Raw genomic sequence first — 21,779 nt, forward strand, 5'->3', positions numbered from 1 at the left:
AGACATATCCTATGTAATATATATATATATATATATATATATATATATATATATATATATATATTCTTTGTGGTAGGGAATATCCAGCGTAAGTTCCATGGTTATTCTATGCTGAGAAATATCCCATATATCATCCTGTGCTGGGGGTGACAGAAAATATTCTGTATAACTTCTGTGTTGTCCCTGCAGTAGGGAAGGTCCTGTGTAGAGAATGACACAGGGAGAGGGACATAGCCCATGGGGACAGGGCGGAGACAGAGCCTGCGGGGATGGGGCGGGAATAGGGACAGAGCCCATGGGGATGGGGACAAACTGTGTCCCCGTGTCATTCTTTACTTTGAAGGCTGTTAATGAATTGGACAGTTATTTATGTTTGAGAGACGTTTTATATTACAGGAAGGACTATAGAAGACCAGAGAGCTAGACTGAATCCTGAGATTGTTGATGACTTATTATTCATCCAAAGATTAAAAAATCATAACAGTGCTTCGTAGGGCATATTTTTCCCCCACTAGGGCATACAGTGCTGGTCATACTTTGTACTATAGGAGTCAACTTTTCAGAATTACCGGGGATGCTAAGCCAAATAGCAATAACCTCTCCCTGGGCACATACAAGGAATTCTTTCAATTTTGGGGGTGCTGAAGCACCCACAGCACCCACAGAGCCGGCTCCTATGCTTTGTACCCCTGGACACTGGCTTAGGGTTCCTTGGGTTAGTAGAAGTCAGCTAATGTTGGGGTTGGAAGTAGAGAGCTGCACAGGAACGGGGTTTGCGGGAATCCCGCGGAACCTGCGGGATTCCCGCAGGGACGGAAGCAGTTCTGTGGGGTTCCCGCGGGGATGGAAGCAGTTCTGCGGGGTTCCCGTGGAAGTGTAAGCTACACCTGCACCAGCCTCTCATCTACCAAGTACCAAGTTCTTTGAGTGCTGTCCTCCTCCTCCTCTTCCTTCTTGCTTTAACAGCACAAATATGGAAAATTTTCCATTAAGGAGGTGGTAGAGACACAAATGATGATGGAATTCAAAAAGGCGTGGGATGAACACAGAGGATCTCTAATTAGAAAATGGAAGTTATAAAAAAACCTAACCTTAAATGGCTGCATGTGTGTGGATGTGTGAAGTAATGCTTAGATGGCGACTAGCTGTGATTAACTAGGGCCAATAGCGGGCAGACTTGTATGGTCTGTGTCTAATATATGGAAGTCTGGTTTAGGATGGGCTGGAAAGGGCTTAGACAGCAACTTCAGTGGCTGGAACATAAGGACAGTTCTTGACAGATTTTTACGATCTGTGTCCCACAAATGAGAAGACGCATAAACTGGAGTGGGCTTCAATGACAACTCCAGCAGTTAGAACATAAGGCTAGGGCCAGATAGACTTCTATGGTCTATGTTCCAGAAACACAAAAGAAAGACCATAATCAAGTATATAATATCACACTCATTGATTTAATCATGAATTGATAATGAGTTTGACTATTGGGCAGGCTGGATGGACCATTCTGGTCTTTATTTGCTGTCACTTACTGTGTTACAATTAATCCTCTTTGCTCCCGGGCTAATGAGCAGACCTCAGCTCTGACACAGGCATGAGCATCAGATGTCACCTGACCTACTGGCGCGTGCATGTGGTGACCTCTCAGCACACAGTGCCAGTAAATCAGAGACAAATCTTACATGTGCACACCAGAGTGTTCCAAGTTTCAGCTTCCATTCCTTCCTTGCCTACAGTGCTGTGGCTCAAATCCAGAGAGAGACTGAGGGAGCTGACTGGAATTTTCTTTTATGTACCATTAAATTCTTACAGTGATGGGTGGGGATGGGTTAAATTCTTGTGGGGACGGGTGGGGATGGGTTGAATTCTTACGGGGACGGGTTGGGATGGGTTACATTTTTGCGGGGATGGATGGGAATGGGTGGGGATGGGTAAGATTTCTGTCCCCATGCAACTCTCTAGTTGGAAGGGCAGAGGTGGTTGTAGTGGTGGTGGTGGTGGTGTTATTATAAACTACAGTTGCACTGAATATTGTTCCTTTTTGTACTTTAATAAAAAGATTTAAATATAAAATCATATGTGTTCTAGGCAAACTTTGTCCCCATGTCATTCTCCAGTCCTGTGTAACACCCAGATGGGAGATAATAATCACACTCCCATAGGTACAAGCTAATTTTGAAAAGGAAACTGTGCATGGGATTTTCCTTTGAAAATGCAAGCGACCAGATGAGCAGGGCCCAAATCTTAGCACTTTAATGTAAGTATGCACGGGTTCCTACTCTTCCTCTGTGGAGCCAACCCCATCTGTACTTTTTATGGTTTATTCAAATCTGTTGAATTGCCTTTTTTTTACAAAATAATTCAAGACGATCTCCAATAAAATCATAGGAAAGCAAACCATTCATAACAAGGAAACATTCAAATATCTTGGCAATAAGCAATAGGGGCAGGAGCAATATTCAGACTCCCCAATTCCAAACGCTGCTTGTACTGTGGAAATAAGTTTGAATACTGCCCTTAATATTCTGTATGACTTTCTACCTGTTTCAGGGAATGTCCAGTACAAATTTTTGTAATCTAACAGTAGCAGGAGATATCCCATGTAGCTCCCAGTGTTCCATGCAGTCTTCCTGTTTGCAGGCTCCGATTTCCTCAGTACTTTCTCCTTTAAAACCACAGGCTACACTTTTGCAGTGCATGTTTCCCATTTGACATGGAATGCTGCCTTCTAGCTGGGCAAGGGCTCCTGTGCCCATAATTATTACAAAAAAATTGAGAATTCGCTGCCACAGTCCATGTCTTCTCCTGCTGCATGAGCAGGATAGCAACTAGTAAGAAAATAACTGTTCTGGTGCCTCCCTGTAGAAAGTCACCCTCTGGTTGGTCACACTTTCAAGTAATGTTCCATAGGACACAGCCACATGTAGTGCCATACTAGTAATTGCAAGCGGTAGAGAGGAGAAGTTAAGGAAACTGAATGGCATACACTCTAAACTTCAAGAAAAGATTGCAGGAGGGATGCCTCTAGACCTTACAAGGAGGCTATTAATAATAAATAAGGGTATATTCATAACAAATACTAGATATCCAATAATAACCACAATAATTATTCCTGGTATATCCATACAACTCTTTTTAAATTAAAAAAGAAAACCCTAAACGTTTATTCATAATACTTAAAAACCATAACACATAGCAATGCATTAAGGGGTCCTTTTACTAAGCTGCAGGAAAAAGGGCCCTGCGGTAGCGGCAGGGGCCGTTTTTCCCATGCACCAGGGCCCTTGTTAACGCAGCGGGTAAAATGCCTCACCCCAAAATTGGCCATGCAGTAAGGTAACCCTTACCACATGGCCATGCGGCATGGAGCACTTACTGCCACCCACTGAGGTGGCGGTAAGGGCTCCCGCAGTAACCTGGAGGTAACGTGCTGCCCGATTACCACCAGGTTAGTGCCGTGCTACAGAAAAAAATTTCTGGAGCACCAGAAATGGCAAACGCTCCAGTCAGAACTACCACTGGCGGCTGCATTGGGCCGGCGGTAGTTCCAGATTAGCGAGCGGTAAGCCCGCATTGGGCATACCAGCACTTTGTAAAAGACCCCCTGACCACTACCCCTATATAACCCAGCTACCTGCTATCAAAAGAATTTTCATCAAGAACATATAAAGCATGTAAAATAGATCTCAGGCATTTATCCAATGATGGATCCTGCAATCATAGGTCTTCGGTGCAAAATCTGTCATTATCATTAAATCTGGATCCTTCAGTAGGCTCAAACATGTTCAGTAGATTCACTGATCAAAAGAAACATAATGGAGCACACCCGCTCCACATGCAGTTCTCAGCAAGTTGTAATCGGCACATGGTGTAGGCATGCTGTTGGCTCAAGCTACTCAAACTTGCAGCAAGTGCTAGTGTTAAACAAAATCCTTCACCGGTCTCTCATTCTCCATACTCCACACTCAGGTGTCCTCTATTCAGATCCATATTTTGCGATAAATGCTTCTGTAGGAGGAACAAATGCATTACCTAAAACACATACACACTAAAAACACAAAAAGAAAACCCACACTCCCCAAAAAGAATACATTATATTAAGTCCAATCGAAATTGAATACTCATATCAAGATTATAATGTAACATTTGAATGTTGTATTCAATTTGGATTGGATTTAGTATAATGTATTCTTTTGGGGGGGTTTGGATTTTCTTTTCGTGCTTTTTGTGTGTATGTATTTTAGGTAATGCGTTTGTTCCTCCTGAAGAAGCATTTATTGTGAAGTATGGAGAATGAGAGACTGGTGAAGGTTACAAAGCTGCGATCAGCCCAATGAGGGCTTACCACTCGCTAATCTGCTAATATGGGGATAGTGGTCATGTGCTAGTTCACTTATCCCCCTGTTTACTAAGCCACGCAGCAATACCAACATAGCCCATTCAAAGTTAATGGGCTATGTCGACATTAGTGCATGGCAACCGCTAGCACGGCTTAGGAAAGGGGGGGTTAATGCATTGCTATGTGTTATGGCTTTTAAGGGTTATGAATAAAAGTTTAGTTGTTTTTTGTAATTTAAAAAGTTGAATGGATATACAAGGGAGCTGCCAGGGGGTGCCCCTAGATCTTGTCAGGAGATTTCATGAGGGATGCATTTGACCCCTGTGAGGTTACTGTAGGGCTGCCTCTGGACATTGTAGAGAGTGATGGTGGAGGAAGCAGAAGGAATGCATCTGTGCCATAGGAGGCTGCAGGAGAAATGCACCTGGATGTCTTGAGGATGCCTCAGGGTAGTTGCCCCCACACCTTGCTAGGAAAGCACAAGGAAAATGTCCCTGAGCCTCGCAAGGAACCCACAGAGAAATGCTTCCAGATCTTGGAAGAAGGTCACAACAGAAATGACCTTGAATCATGTGAGAAGGTCATGGAGATGATGCCTTTGTGAGAAGACCATGGATGAGAAAACCTTAGATCCTGAAAGATTAGAGGGGGGGGGGGGCAGGGGAAGAGGGGATGATGGCAAGATCCCTGAGCCAACCATGTAATGCAGAGAGGATAGCTACAGGCTTGGCAAAATTTTCCAAGGGAATTATCTTTCTTTGGGCATCTAAAAACAGATGGGCAGATGTAAATATGGGTATAAATAAAAGTAAAAATCTAGACAGTAGGGAGATCTCAAAAATAGAGCATATAAATGTCTGAATTTATACAGAGGAAAGGCCTCGAGAAGCCCCCAGCATACAAACAAAGCTTAAGGGGCTGGACTTCTTCATCATTGGCCAGAAAACCTCTGTAGCATATCTAAATGGTGTTATCAGTTCAATTGCTTCACTTGATACAGCAAGATTCACACTGAATTTCACTTAACTTAGGTGTTTTATCAAATTTCACACCAAATCTTGCTGTATCAAGTGAAGCAATTGAACTGATAACACCATTTATTTATTATTTATTACATTTGTATCCCACATTATCCCACCTCTTTGCAGGCTCAATGTGGCTTACAATTCATCATGGATACTGAAATAGAAGAGAATGTGCATTTGGTTTTACAGAGTGTTTTGGTTACATGGTGGTGACATACATGATAGTGTTAAAGCAAAAGGTGTTATAAGATAATACTGGACATATTAAGGATTGTACAGTTACATGTGTTGATCATTGTGATATATCTTTTAGATTTGCTACAGAGGTTTTCTGGCCAATGATGAAGAAGTCCAGCCCCTTAAGCTTTGTTTGTATGCTGGGGGCTTCTCGAGGCCTTTCCTCTGTATAAATTCAGACATTTATATGCTCTATTTTTGAGATCTCCCTACTGTCTAGATTTTTACTTGTATCAACAGGGAGACCACCTCCTGTTCAGATCAATATGGGTATAAATGACACATTAAGGTACTTATTTTTGAAGCTTATGTTCTAGACATCCATAAAACAGCATTTAGACATTCATAGTGCATAAATGTCTAAATCCTGATTTTATAAAGTTGGAATATAGACATCTAAAACTAATGAATGGGGCATAGTCTGGATGTTTTGTGGACAGAACTAGGGCAGGCCAAAAAATAGACATTCATTCTCTACTTCAGAAGGGGAATAAATATCTGTCCAAAAAGATGTATGTTGGGATTTAGACCTATCACCCAGAATGTCCAGGTATCAGAAAAGTGCTCCTATCGAGTAGCATTCCACCGGGGGGATTGGGGGGGTCATCTCCTTAATCCCCCAGTAGTCACTTCCACCCCCACACCCTGAAAGCGAAACTGCCAATAGATGCAGGGTGGAGCTACCATTGAATGAACCTGACAAAATACCCAGGGCCACCCCATGGAAGGGGCCGCCTGAAATTGCACCCTTCCTTCCTCTCTTCTTCCCTCTCCCGTCTATAATTGGGTCCAACGTCTCTCCATGTACCTCTCCCCACCCTGCTCCTGCAAATGCTGCAGCAGGTCATGGCAAAGGCAGCACTGGAAGCTGCTCTTAGTCCAGTGGAGCCTTTACTTTGCCGTGTCCCACCCTCAAGAGAGGTGGGACACACAGGAAAGGATTTGTCAGACAGAGAGCAGATTTCAGTGCTGCCTCTGTCGTGACCTACCACATAGTTTATAGAAGTGTGTGTGGGGGGGAGACAGTTGCCAGACCTGCACGGGGGGGGGAGGTGTTAGACGTCAGACCTGTGTGGGAGGAGGGGGTGGGAGGGGTAGAGATGCCTCACTGCTGGGAGGGTGGGTGGGTAGAGGGAGAGAGAGAGAGACACTTGGACCAAAGGAAAGGGAGAAAAGAGGGGGAGAGAGGCTGGACCTGAGGGGGAGCTGATGGGGGGGGGGGGAAGAGAGAGATTTTGAGATTGAAACCTTGTCCAAAGGGGAGGGGAAGAGAGGGGGTAGATGCTGGACCTTGGGGGATTGCTGCGGGAAGAGAGAGTGAGACTGGACCAGGAGAGAGATGCTGGACCAACAGAGGGAGGGAGACAGAGATGCCAGACCATAGAAAGTGGGTGCAAGAAGAAGGGAAAAGGCCTCAAAAGGCTTCAGTGTGGTTAACAATAAAATAATGAAAGAGGGGAAATTGAAAGGGGAGGGTGAGACAGTGGGAGTAGTGGGGGCAGTAGGTGAACGTTAAACAGCAGTGAGACCAAACACTGGAGCTGGAGGACTGATTCTTGTTATGAGGGGGAAGTGAGTTCCAAAGTTTAGGTCTTAAGTAGCTAAAAGCGGTTTCATGGGAGATTGTTAGGTGAAGAGCAGAGAGAGAGGGGAGGGTAAGGAGGTTATTGTCAGAGCGTAGAAGGTGGAGAGGGGTATATGGGATGAGAAGGTTAATTATGTAGGATAGTGCAGAATAGAAGTGGTCCTTGTAAATCAGGAGAAGAATTTTAAATTTAGCGCAAGCAGAAACTGGCAGCCAGTGCTCGGAGCGAAGGAGGGGAGTGATGTGGTCAAAATGGTGGGCATTATGAAGGAGTTTAATTGCAGTTGATTGAATAAGTTGGAGATGTTTAATAGTGTGGAGAGGGAGGCTGGCATAAAGCGAATTACAATAGTCAATGTAGGATGTAACAAGAGGAGAGAAGTGGAGAAATAGGGACAGACAGAATGGATGTGGTGCATGGCATAAAGTCAAAGATGACCCCCAAGATATTAACAGAGGCTTTAAAAGGGAGAGGGTTATTGTCCAAAGAGGGGTAGGAGGGCAGAGAGCACTGGGGGATTAGGGAAAACAATAGATTCATATTTTGAGATGTTTAAGGAAGAGAATATTGTCTCTCAGTCATAAAGAGATCTGTCTGAGACAGTTGTTTAAGGTTCAGAGTGAAGATGAGGGATCTGTAACACAAAAAAGGATCTGAATATTGTCAACATAAAACGGTTTTCAGCTGCGATCCTAGATAATAGTCAGGAGGGATGACAGGAAGATATTAAAGAGGGCAAGGGAATGGATAGAGCCCTGTGGGACACCAGATTGGAGGGGGAAGGAGGATGAGGTGGTGTAATTATGGAAAAGCTGATAGGTGCAATCAGTAAGATAGTTGGAGAACCAGGAAAGAACAGAACCAGATAGACCAATAGAGTGTAAGCAGCAGAGAGTGATTGACTAAATCAAAAGTGGAATAGACATCCAGGAAGGCTAGAATAACAGAATGGTGCTGGTCAAGAGATGTGCGGATGGAGTCGTGAACAGCAACAAGCAGGGTCTCTGTACTGTGGCTGCGGCGGAAGCCAGATTGATAGGGGTGAAGAGCATTGGAGTTTTCAGTATGTTGTTCAAGCTGAATTTGAATGAGTTTCTGCAGAATCTTGGAGAAGAAAGGAAGATTGGAGATTGGGCAGAAACTGGAGGGGAGAGAGGGATCTAAATGGGGGGTTTTCAGCAGAGGGTGAATAAGAGCATGGCTTCAAGAAGAGGAAGAAGATGGGTGGGGGTCAGAAGCTGATGTATCTGATTTTAGCTCTGGAGGGAGCATAGTGACAAGGACACAAAGGGGAGACACTGAACAGGACAAATAGAGGCACACAAGATGGATGGTGGACGTAGAGGAAAAATGTCAAAAGGACAGGCGACCCTGGAGAGAAAAGCAGAAGAGATACACTAGGACCAATGCAATGCTCAGACAACAAAGGTAGAAAAAAAAGTATATTTTTCTGAATTTATTAATAGTAATATATCTGCTTTTGGAAATGTGCATCCTCCTCCCTCTTCTCCCCCACTCCTTTCCCAGTCCCCACTACCTTGTGAGCGATCATGTTATAGGGGGGTCCATCTCAATTTTTCTGTCCAGGGTCCAATCAGTCCTAGCTGTGCCACTGGACACCGAGCTCTGTATCAGCTTTAGGAAACATAAGTGTTTATGTTTCTAAAATGGCTAACAAACATTTATGTTGCAGCATTTAAACGTTTATGTTGTCATTTCATAACAGCTAAGTTGTCACTCCACCCTAATTCTGCTCCCGGCACGCCCCACACTTAGCTAGTTAGGGGCTGGCCTGTTAGTAGTGATATTCAGTGTCACTACCCAGTTAAGTGCCACTGAATATCGGCAGTCAGCTAACTCAGTGGAGTTTAACTAAGCAGAAGCCTCTCCTGCCTAGTTAAACCTTTTTGAATATCGATCACTTAGTATTCTGACCATAAAGACACTGGTGTAGTGGTCTGGTCTTGCAAAATGCTGTCCCACTGATGTGTCACCCTTATTAACTTTGTGGTGTTTAATGTGGTGTCTATGTGAGTTGATTATTGTCTTTAGCATCTGTCCTGTTTCTCAAATGTAGCACTCTTCATCACATTTTTTTGCATTGAATGTTTGTTATATACTACATTTGAGGAATAGCAGGAATAGTTGAATGTTTTTCCTATGTGAGTACCTGTGGGGTCCTGTGATATATTCTGGCACACTTTGCAGCCTGTTATGTTGTAAGGATGTGAGCCATTCCAGCTCATTTTCGAAAGTGATCGCCGGCCATTTTCCGACATAAATCGGGAGATGGCCGGCGATCTCGGAAAAGCGGCCAAATCGGTATAATCGAAAGCCGCTTTTTTGGCAACATCGCCGCTTTCCCATCGCGTCGCCGGCCAAAGTTCAAAGGGGCATGTTGGCGGCGAAGCGAAGGCGGGACATGGGCGGGCATGGGCGTGGCTATCAGATGGCCAGCTTTCGGCGATAATGGAAAAAAAAACGTCGATAAGCAGTATATCACTGGGTTTACTCGGTCCTTTTATTTTCACAACCAAGCCTCAAAACGGTGCCCCAAATGACCACTGGAGCGAATGGGGGATGACCTCCCCATACTCCCCCAGTGGTCACCAACCCCCTCCCATACTAAAAAAATAAAACTAAAAACCTTTTTTGCCAGCCTGTATGCCAGCCTCAAATGCCGTACCCACCTCCATGACAGCAGAATGTGTTGTATCCTCCGACAGCCTTTCCCTGGTTGCGATGTGGCTCTTGGGTGAGTGTGACACCTTTTCTGTTAGGTGCCCTGCAGAGTCACATCAGCAATGCATTGTGGTGGGTGTAGGGTACTGGGCTCTACTCCCATGGTGCTTTTCCCCCCCTGCTAACTGGGTCAGAGTGTGCCCTGTTTTGTTTCCGGTAGTTCATGAGGTAGTGGCCATTTTTGTAAGCCAGTTTTAGATCCCTTTCATGTGTCACCCACGTTAGAGAACGTTATTACCTTGAATGTGGCTGAAAGAGGGCATTGTACACCATTCTGCCAGCTCTGACCTACTGCTAATCTCAGTACCAGGGAGACTCTTTGCCAGTGGGGCACAACCTCTGATCTGCAGTTAACTGTGAGTAAACATGCTTATTCAAATAAAGGACTTTTTCAAAGAGATTAGTCTTCAGGTGTCAACTGGTGTGCCAAGGTTATACAGCAGCAACAAGTCCTAGAGGTCTGTGTGTATGCAGGTCCCTGGAGCACTTTTAGTGGGTACCGCAGTGCACTTAAGGCAGGTGGACCCAGGCCCATCCCCCCCTACCTGTAACAGTTGTGCTGGTAATTGAAGCCCTCCAAAACCCATTGTACCCACATGTAGTTGCCCCCTTCACCCCTATGAGCTTTGGTAGTGTTGTACATTTGTGGGTAGTGGGTTTTGGGGGGTGGGGGTTGGGGGACTCAGCACCCAAAGTAAGGGAGCTATGCATGTGGGAGGTTTTTCTGAAGTCCACCACACTGACCCCTAGGGTGCCCAGCTGGTGTCCTAACATGTCAGGGGGACCAGTGCGCTACAAATGCTGGCTCCTCCCACGACCAAATGCCTTGGATTTCGCCGGGTTGGAGATGGCCGGCATTTTTTTCCATTATCGCTGAAAAACAAACCCGGCCATTTCAAACCCGGCGAACTCCAAGGCATTTGGCCGGGCTAAACCGTATTATCGGAAAAAAAAAGATGGCCGGCCATCTTTTTCGATAATACAGTTCTGGCCAGCTGTAGCGCCGCCGCCAACATAGATTGCCGGCGATCTATTTGGCCGGCGACGTTCGATTATGTCCCTCATTGTCACCTAGATAGGATTTTAGATAGTGCTGGGAGGAGCCAGCTGTCTTGGTATATGTGGGTACCAATGACATAGGAAAATGTAGGAGGGAGGTTCTGGAAGCTAAATTTAGTCTCCTAGGTAGAAAGCTGAAATCCAGATCCTGTAGGGTAGCATTTTTGGAAATGCTCCCTATTCCATGTGCAGGACCCAAGAGGCAGGCAGAGCTCCGCAGTCTCAATGCATGGTTGAGACGGTGCAGAGATGAGGGATTTAGATTTGTTAGGAATTGGGCAACATTCTGGGGAAGGGGGAGCCTATTCTGAAACGATGGACTCCACCTTAAGCAGGATGGAATCAGGCTGCTGGCTCTAACATTTAAAAAGGAAACAGTGCAACTTTTGAACTAAAATGGGGGGGGGGGGGGGGGAGTCGACAGTCGCCCGTCGCCCAGGAGTGCATGGTTCGGTGTCCAGTATCCTTCAAGGATATTATTGAAACAGGAGCTTTAGGAAATCCCAGTAGAGAGGTTTCAATAATGGTGAAAGAAAGCCATGAGTGTTTGTTGGGAGAACAAAGTAAAGGATGCAAATTATCCCAGTCAATTTCAAAGCAGCTTGTAGATACAAGGAAAAAATACAATTTGAAGTTTCTATATACAAATGCTAGAAGCCTGAAAAATAAGATGGGAGAGTTAGAATATATAGCACTAAATAAAGAGGTAGATATAATAGGCATCTCAGAGACCTGGTGGAATGAGGACAATCAATGGGACTCTGTGTTATCAGCCTATAAATTATATCGCAATGATAGAGTGTATCAAATTGGAGGAGAGGTTGCACTATATGTTAAAGAGGGAATTGAGTCAAACAAAATAAATATTCTAAATGAAACAGCGTGGAATCCATGTGGATAGAAGTTCCATAGGTGAAGGGGAAAGAGCATACTGGTAGGGCTGTACTACCGTTCGCTAGGACAGAACAAACAGACAGATGAAGAAATGTTTACAGAAATGAGGAAAGCTGGTAAATTGGGCAACATTTATTTGCTGCATTTGTATCCCACATTTTCCTACCTATTTGCAGGCTCAATGTGACTTACATTATGCTGTAATGGCGATCACCATTTCCGGAATGAGAACTACAAAGTGGTAATACATGAGAGTTCATAAGTGACAGAGTAGATTACGCAGTCAACTATTAAAGGTTCATTTCTGGAATGAGAAATCAAGTGGTATTGTGTTAAAGTTTAATTAGTGACATAGTAAGTGAAGCAGTCAAGTATTGAGAGTTTGGTCTTCTACATTCCTGGTATAGGTTTCGTTGTCTGGCATTTAGGATGGATCATTGTGGTATGCCTTATTGAACAGGTTAGTTTTTAGTGATTTTCGGAAGTTTGTTAGGTCGTGCATTAATAGTTGCATGCTTATGTATGAGAAGCTGGATGCATAAGTTGATTTATATTTTAGTCCTTTGCAGCTAGAGTAGTGGAGGTTCAGGAATGTGCGTGCTGACCTTTTTGTGTTCCTGGTTGGTAAGTCTATGAGGTCTGTCATGTAGATCGGGGCTTCGCCGTGAATAATTTTATAAACCAGAGTGCAGATTTTGAACGCAATACGTTCTTTAAGTGGGAGCCAGTGTAGTTTTTCTCTTAGGGGTTTGGTGCTTTCATATTTCGTTTTGCCAAATATGAGTCTGGCTGCTGTATTTTGGGCAGTTTGGAGTTTCTTAATGATTTGTTCTTTGCATCCGGCATAGATTGCATTGCAGTAATCTAGGTGGCTTAACACCATTGATTGTACCAGGCTGCGGACTATTTCCCTTGGGAAGAAAAACCTTTTGAGTTTCCACATTGAATGGAACATTTTCTTTCTTGTATTTTTCGCTTGGCTTTTTAGTGTGAGATTTCGGTCAATTGTAACTCCAAGAATTTTCAGGCTATCTGAAACAGGAAGGGTGTACTCTGGGGTGTGTATAGTGGTGGGTTTGTTCGTGTTGTATTGTGATGAGAGGATGAGACATTGTGTTTTTTCTGCGTTGAGTTTTAATTGAAATGCATCCGCCCATGAATTCATGATTTGGAGGCTGTGTTTGATTTCATTTGTGATTTCTGTTAGATCATGTTTGAATGGGATGTAGATCGTGACATCATCTGCGTAGATGTAAGGATTAAGGCCTTGGTTGGATAGCAATTTGGCTAGAGGTGTCATCATTAAGTTGAAAAGGGTCGGTGAAAGCGGTAATCCTTGGGGTAATCCACATTCTGGTTTCCATGGTGATGATGTGCTCGAGTTTGATATCACTTGGTATGTTCTTGTGGCTAGGAAGCCCTTGATCCAGCTAAGTATGTTTCCATCGATCCCGAAGAATTCTAGGATGTTTAGTAGTATTTTATGGTTTCCCATGTCGAACACACTGGACATGTCGAATTGTAGAAGTACACTGTTGCCAGTTACAATTGCCTGTTTGAATTTGGTTAGGAGAGTGATTAGTACTGTTTCGGTGCTGTGGTTGGATCAAAATCCTGATTGTGATTCATGTAATATTGAGAATTTGTTTAAGTAGTCGGTAAGTTGCTTGGTTACCATGCTTTCCATTAGTTTGACTACCAGAGGGATGGATGCTACTGGGCGGTAGTTGGTGATGTCATTTGCTTTTTTCTTTGAGTCTTTAGGTATTGAGGTGAGTAGTATGTTTCCTTTGTCCTTAGGGAATAGTCCATGTTGTAACATGTAGTTTAGGTGTGACGTGAAGTCGGCTATGAAGCATTGAGGGGCGGATTTTATTAGGTTGTTGGGACATATGTCTAGTTTGCAGTGGGATTTGGTGAACCTGTTGATTGCTTGGGCAACGATGTCATTGGTAAGTAGAGCGAAGTTTGTCCAGATTCGGTCTGCTGGATATTCATCGAGGATTGGGTCCAGACATTCAATGAATTTTACGTGGTCGGTAGTGGTAAGTGGTAACGTGGTTCTTAGCTTTATAATTTTCTTGTTGAAGTATTTAGCAAGGTTGTCAGCTGATGGGGTGTCTGTGTTGGTTGTCGTAACCGGTGTGGTATCTAGTAGTTTGTTCACGAGTTGGAAAAGTTTATGCGTGTGTTTGTAGTCTGGCCCTATTTTGGTTTTGTAATATGACCTTTTGGTTTGTCTTATTGTGTATTTGTATTTTCTTTGCATTTGTTTCCATTTGTTAAGTGTGTGTTCATCTTTTATTTTGTTCCATGCTCGTTCAAGCCTCCTAACTTGTGTTTTTAGTTTTTTCAGTTCATCGTTAAACCATGGTATTGAGTTGTGTCTTCATGAGGTTCTTGTTTGTATTGGTGCTATTTTGTATAGTATGCTTCTGCATCTGTTGTCCTAGTCTAGGAGATAGTGTCTTAATTCCGTTTGTGCTATCCATTCGTTCTTGTAGATCTGTTGCCAAAATGTTACAGGGCCAATTTGGCCTTCTCGTGGTGTAGGTTGTGCGTTCTGGTTTTTGGTATGAGCCTTTTTTCCTCGATTGTAGGGATAGGTTTAATTTGTGGTGGTCTGACCATGGTGTGTCTGTCCATTTTGTATTTAATAGTATTAGGTTTAGGTCAGAGGACAGTTTGTGTGTGATAAGGTCAAGTGTGTGTCCTTTGACATAGGTTGCTTGCATATTTGGCCAATTGAGGTCCCATAATTGGAGGAAATCCTTGCATTCAGGTGCATGGGTTGAGTTAGGGTCTTCCAGGTGTAAGTTTATGTCCCCTATTATAAGTAGATTGGCGTTAGATACACAGGTATTTGATATGAAATCCATGAAGTGAGGTTGACATTCAATCCAGTTACGTGGTGGTCTATAAAACAAGACAATGTTTAGGTGGTCAAGCAAGGTTGTATGGTGGATTCTAACTGAGGCGATTTCAAGTTGGGGTGTTATGGACTTAGCTGTTGTTGTTACGGTGAAGTGGGATCTATGGATTAGTGCTATGCCTCCTCCTCTTTTTTCTTTTCTTGTCCAGTGAGTGATTTTGTAACCTGGGGGGCATAGATCTAGAATTATGGGGTCCTTATGATCATGGATCCAGGTTTCACTGATGAATAGTAGATCGAGGTTGTCTACTGTGATCCAGTCTGTTATTATTGTTGTTTTGTTGACTACTGATCTGGCATTTATATATCCCACTTGAATTATTTGGTAGGAGTCATTTGGGTTAGAAGCTGTGTTGATTTTTGTTAATTGTCTATTCTTTTGTAGTTTGGGTTTATGTCCTTTCTTTCCTTTGTGTTGATTTTGTCCGCGTATAGTAGTTCTTCCATTGTTTTGGTTATTGTTATTTTGGTGAGATGTATTGTGTCTGGCTAGTTTGTTAGGCTTGTGTATTGTGGGTATGTTGTTAGTATCTGTGAGAGGGGTGGTTAGTGTGTGGTGAATTAGGGATAAGGAGTAAATTATGAGGAGCAGTTTGGTGGTGTTCATTTTGGAGTTAGTTCAGTTTTTGCTGTTAAGATAATCATTTCTTTTGGTTGTGTTTTTGGTCTTTGTTCTTATGTGACTTTGTCTTGGCTTTTTGTCTAGAATCTTGTGTTCTAGACTTTTGTATTATTTGTATTTTCGTCTTGGCTATGGGCTTTTGAGATCAGTAATGTCTTTGGGTATTTTGTACTGTTGGTGGCCAGTGGGGGTGGATTTATGGTTTAAATAAAGGTTGTTTACTCACAGTTAGTTATTAAGATGATGTGCCCGTAATTCTGAGTGTTGTCCTGCCCTAGGGTGTGGGTTCTCCGTTGGTAGTCAGTGTTCTGAGTGGTGCCACAGGGCTCTAAGGTTCGTTGATTCTGGGAACTGGGTCTCTGGTCGGAGGTGGGGGTCTTGATGAGACAGTTCAGCAGGCAGGTACTGGAGCACCAACTTTACCTGGAGTGGGCGTGGGCCTCACGCTCCGCAGTCGCCGTGATCGACATTGCTGTCTGGTTCCTAGTTTGAGACGTTCTCCGGCGCACTGTATTCCTTTCTTCTCAGCTCCGCATGGTCCCGGCGGGAGGTCAGTTGCCTGTCTCCAGTGTTGTTTATCTCTTTTGCTCAACAGAAACTTCAGGTCCTAGGCTATTTGGAACAGATGATGGTAACAGAAAACACTCTTTGCAAATCCGATTATAATTTCTGTTATCTGCAAGTGGCTTAAATTCAGAGCATTTTGCCTAAATAACCTGTCGCTCCGTTCCAGCGCCTGTATGCTCCATCGCTCAGAAAACACTCTTTGCAAACCAGTTATGACTTCTGTTATCTGCAAGTGGCTTAAATTCAGAGCATTTTGCACAAATAGCCTGTCACTCCGCTCCAGCGCCTGTGCCTCTGTTGCTCAGTCCAGTCCCCGGCAAGGGCGTAGAGTCTCCGGGGCCAGCAGCTCCCGTGACCCCTGCCTCTTAAGCTCCTGGCAGGCGGGGGTAGGATCAGGTTCACAGCTCTTTCTGGCTCCACGCAGCTCCCTGGACGACGCGGTCGTGTGCTGGCTGGCAGAGCTGGCTCACGGCATGCTCCGTGCCTCCACGTGGGGAGAGACACCCACATCTCTCCCCGCTCCAGATTGCCGGCAGTCGGTCGCCAAGCTCGTCGGCAGCCCTGTGCTCTGGAGCTCCGACTTCAGCCACCGCAACGGCCTTGCTCCGCTCTCTCTGCCTGACATTATAATTATGGGTGATTTCAATTACTCCAGTATTGACTGGATAAATGTTAGATTGGAGTGTGCTTGGGAGATAAAATTCTTAGATGCAATAAATGACTGCTTCTCGGAGCAACTGCTCCAAGAGCCGAAAAGAGGAGGAGCTATTTTAGATCTAATCCTTAATGGAATGCAGGGCATGATATAAGAGGTAATGGTATTGGATCTGCTAGGAAACAGTGATCATAATATGATCAAATTTCAGCTGATATCTGGAGTGAAGTCACTAAGGAAATCTACTGTAGCAGCATTTAATTATTGAAAGGGCAACCACGACAAAACGAGGAAAATGGTTAAAAAGAATCTAAAAAGGTTGGCTGCAAAGATTAGGACTTTAAAGCAGGCATGGACGTTATTTAAAAACATAATTGTGGAAGCGCACATGTATTCCACAAATTAATAAAGGAAGAAAGAAGAGCACATGACCTCAAGCATGAAGTGAAAGAAGCTATTAGAGCCAAAAATGCATCCTTCAAAGAATGGAAAAAGGATCTGAATTAAGAAAATAAGATGCAACATAAGCACTGTCAAGCTGGATGCAAAGCATTGATAAAGAAGGCTAAAAGAGAATATGAAAAAAAACACTTGACGCGGAGAGAAAAACTCATAGTAACACCTTTTTCAGGTACATCAGAAGCAGAAAGTCTGTGAGGGAATTCGTAAGACCATTAGCCCTTACGCCAAGCCCCCTCCCTGCCCAAATTCAAGTCTTTACTTAAAACCCACCTCTTCAATGCTGCGTTCGGCACCTAACACTTACCGTTCAGTAAATCCAGACTGCCCCAATTTGACTGCCCCTATCGGACTGACCATTCACTTGTCTATTAGATTGTAAGCTCTTTGAGCAGGGACTGTCCCTCTATGTTAAATTGTACAGCGCTTCGTAACCCTAGTAGCGCTTTAGAAATGTTAAGTAGTAGAGCAAAAGGGGCACTCATGAATGAATTCTTTGCTTCAGTCTTTATGGAAGAAGATGTAAGAGATCTACCTGTACTGGAAATGTTTTTCAAGGGTGATGATGTGGAGGAACTGAAAGAAATCTCGGTGAAACTGGAAGACGTACTGAGCTAAATCAACAAGTTAAAGAGCGATAAATCACCTGGACCCAATTGTATACACCCCAGGGTACTGAAAGAACTCAAATATTAAATTGCTGATCTGCTGTTAGTGATCTGTAACCTGTCGTTAAAATTGTCTGTAGTACCTGAAGATTGGAGGGTGGCCAATGTAATGCTGAATTTTAAAAAGGGTTCCAGGACTGATCTGTGAAATTACAGACCAGTAAACCTGACGTCAGTGCCGGGGAAGCTAGTGGAAATTATTATAACGAATATAATTATGGAACACTTATACAATGGGACAGAGTCAGCATGGGTTCAGTCAAGGGAAGTCTTGTCTCACCAATTTGCTTAATTTCTTTGAAGGCATGAATAAACAAGTGGATAATGGTGAGCCAGTTGATGTAGTGTATCTAGATTTTCAGAAAGCTTTTGACAAAGCTCTTCATGAGAGACTCCTGAGAAAATTAAAGAGTCATGGGATAGGAAGCAATTTTCTGGTGTGGATTAGGAATTGGTTATTGGACAGAAAACAGAGGAGGAGTATGAATAGTGGAGTGCCGCAGGGATCAGTACTGGGACTGGTGCTATTTAACATATTTATAATGATATGGAAATCAGAACAATGAGTGACTGTCAGATCAGCTTCGCTTAACTATTGGTTTCCAACATTGCTTTTGACTCGTAACCACTTGTAACCACTCGCCTCCACCTACCCTCCTCTCTTCCTTCCCGTTCACATTAATTGATTTGATTTGCTTACTTTATTTATTTTTTGTCTATTAGATTGTAAACTCTTTGAGCAGGGACTGTCTTTCTTCTATGTTTGTGCAGCGCTGCGTATGCCTTGTAGCGCTATAGAAATGCTAAATAGTAGTAGTAGTAGTTCAAGAAACTGTTGAAGACACGGAATTTGTTCAAGCCTTTTTTTGATGTGTAGCACAATTTTTGGGAATGATGATAGCAGTACTTTCCTTTTGTTTTATGGAAATTACTAGCCGTTGAGCCCGTTAAAACGGGCTGGTATTGGGGTTTTCGGAGGTCGACGCTGGCTTCCCCCCCCTCCCCCACCCCCCGGAGTCGCCGCCAGCCCTCCACCCGGCCCTGGCCCTCTCTCCGCTACTGAACTTACATCCATTCGCCGGAACGCAGCAGGGCAGGTCAGCTGAGCTGCCATCGGCCTTCCTTCTCTGCCTGTGTCCCGTCCTTGTGTGACGTAACGTCAGCAAGGGCGGGGCACAGGCAAGGAAGACATAGTAACATAGTAGATGACGGCAGAAAAAGACGTGCACGGTCCATCCAGTCTGCCCAAGAAGATAAATTCATATGTGCTACTTTTTTATTTGTACTGTCCTCTTCAGGGCACAGACCGTATAAGTCTGGCCAGCCCTATCCCCGCCTCCCAACCACCAACCCCGCCTCCCACCACCAGCTCTGGCACAGACTGTATAAGTCTGCCCAGCACTATCCTCGCCTCCCAACTACCAGTCCCGCCTCCCACCACCATCTCTGGCACAGACCATATAAGTCTGCCCAGCACTATCCCTGCCTCCCACCACTGGCTCTGGCACAGACAGTATAAGTCTGCCCAGCACTATCCCCGCCGCCCAACCACCAGCCCCGGCACAGACGTATAAGTCTGCCCAGCACTAGTCCCGCCTCCCGAAGGCGGATGGCAACTCAGCTGATCTGCCCTGCTGCGTTCCGGCGAATGGATGTAAGTTCAGTAGCGGAGAGAGGGCCTGGGCCTGGTGGAGGGCGTTGGCGACACCGGGTGTGGGGAGCGGTAGCGGCGACCTCGGGCGGGGAGGGGGGAGCGGTAGCGACCTCGGCGGCTTTGCGCAGTTTCCCTCTCTGTCCCGGCCCCGTCATCACGTATTGACACGGGGGCGGGACAGAGAGGGAAGTCGCTACTGTGCATTTGCGAGTGAGTCGGTCACTCACCGTTTATATGTTTGATGACTGATATTTCATTTTGTTGTGATTTTGCTAATTGAAATTGTTTTGTATGTTTTTATGGAAGCTGCCTAGTTAGTAGGCGGGTTAGAAATAGTTAGAAATCTTTAAAATAAATAAATAAATAAATTTATAGATGACACGAAACTATTCAAAATTGTCAAAACGCATTGGATTGTGAAAAATTGCAGGAAGTCCTTAGGAAATTGCAAGACTGGGCATCCAAATGGCAAAGTGATGCACATTGAGAAGAATAATCCGAATCATAGTTATCTGATGCTAAGGTCCACCGTAGGAGTCAGTACTCAAGAAAAAGATCTAGGTGTCATTGTAGACAATATGCTGAAATCTTCAGTCTAGTGTCTGGCGGCAGCCAACAAAACAAACAGAATGCTAGGAATTATTAGGAAAGGGATGCAAAATAAGATCAAGAATATTATAATTCCTTTGTATCGCTCCATGGTACGGCCTCACCTTGAGTACTGCATTCAATTGTTACCGTATCTCAAAAAAGATATAGCAGAATTAGAAAAGGTTCAAAGAAGAGAAACCAAAATGATAAAGAGGGTGGAACTCCTCCCATTTGAGGAAAGGCTGAAGAGGTTAGGGCTCTTGAACTTGGAAAAGAGACGGCTGAGGATATGATTAAAACTCTTGAGTGGAGTAGAACAGGTAAAAGTGAATCGATTTTTCACTCTTTCAAAATGTGGAAAGACCAAGAGGGGCATAATCGAACGTCGCCGGCGATGATCTATTTTGGTGGCGGCGCTACAGCTGGCCGGAACTGTATTATCGAAAAACATGGTTGGCCATCTATTTTTTTTCTATAATACGGTTTAGCCAGGCCAAATGCCAGAGTTCGCTGGGTTTGAGATGGCCGGTTTTGTTTTTCAGCGATAATGGAAAAAAAATGCCGGCGATCTCCAACCCGGCGACATCCAAGGCATTTGGTCGTGGGAGGAGCCAGCATTTGTAGTGCACAGGTCCCCCTGACATGCCAGGACACCATTTTATTGGATGCTTATGCGCCGCCGCCACATGCCAATATTGTTCTCTACCTCCGTCCTCTTCCCTCACTTGTGAGCTGCGCCTGTCTCTGCTGCCTTTCCCATCCGTGTGAACGTTTTTACAGCCCTGAAGCGTTCTCCATCCGGCACTGGCAATTCAGATAGTCAGCCTTCTTGCCAGCGTCGGGGCCTCTCAGGCATGTCCCACCTCTGCGGAAAACAGGACGTTGCATTACAGTAGGTGGGACGTGCCTGAGGAGAGGCCCCGACGCTGGCAAGAAGGCTGACTATCTGAATTTCTGGTGCCGGACGGAGAACACTTCAGGGCACTGAACATGACCACGTGGACTGTAGAGAGGCTGTGGGCGAAACACGAAAGATGTAAGACTTGTGGAGGGGGTAGAGAAGAGAGAAAGAGCTGCCCAAGAAGGTTTTAATAGGAGTGGAAGTGAGCCTATCTAGACCATTGTAAGGAAGGAAGCCAGTTTGGTTAATCTGTTTTCACTCCCCCGCGCAGCCGTCATTGCCGTTCACTCGAAACAAAGCAAGCAAACTTATGAGCTGCTGCCTCCACCTTGTCATTTTTTATTGTTGGTCCATCTGTAGCAAGTCTAAAGCTGTTTCAGTAGATAGGCAGTGCCTTAAAAGCGGGAGGAGAAAAGAAATAACAATTGAATATCACCAAAACAGCTTCAAAAAATATTCTAGACGGTAGAAACCGCAATTATAAACTCTATAGGTTGAGCTCATTTTTCTTCACTGTTGTTGTTCTATACAGTACAGATGTCCAGATTTCAGGGAGGATATCCTGTTTCCTAATGGGTTCATCTTAACTGTTGTTGTAATCTGCCTTGGGAAGCCTGCTGTTTTAAAGGTGATAGAATATATTGAAATTAAATGGAAGTAGAATTAAACTCTCCTTTCATTGGGGCACATGGAGTCACATCATCTATTTTGTAGAACTTTCTTTTAGATACACACCTTGAGGGACACCAGTTTTATAAATGATAAAAGTCTTATATATAATGCTTTTTTTTATGTCCTGGGCACTACAGAGCCCACCTTCACCCAGAAACCTGCCTACATTAGATTTAAAA

At 44.2% G+C, this 21,779-nt stretch overlaps 1 protein-coding gene across 1 annotated transcript in view; it reads left to right on the plus strand.

Moving 5' to 3' along the window:
- SPTBN2 (spectrin beta, non-erythrocytic 2) overlaps positions 1-21,779 on the plus strand; it is a 1,201,559-nt gene that overhangs the window by 928 nt on the left and 1,178,852 nt on the right. The gene's annotated exons all lie outside the window — the stretch shown is intronic.

This window comes from Microcaecilia unicolor, chromosome 11 (genome assembly GCF_901765095.1).
Source record: "Microcaecilia unicolor chromosome 11, aMicUni1.1, whole genome shotgun sequence".
In the NCBI taxonomy this organism is placed as follows: domain Eukaryota; kingdom Metazoa; phylum Chordata; class Amphibia; order Gymnophiona; family Siphonopidae; genus Microcaecilia; species Microcaecilia unicolor.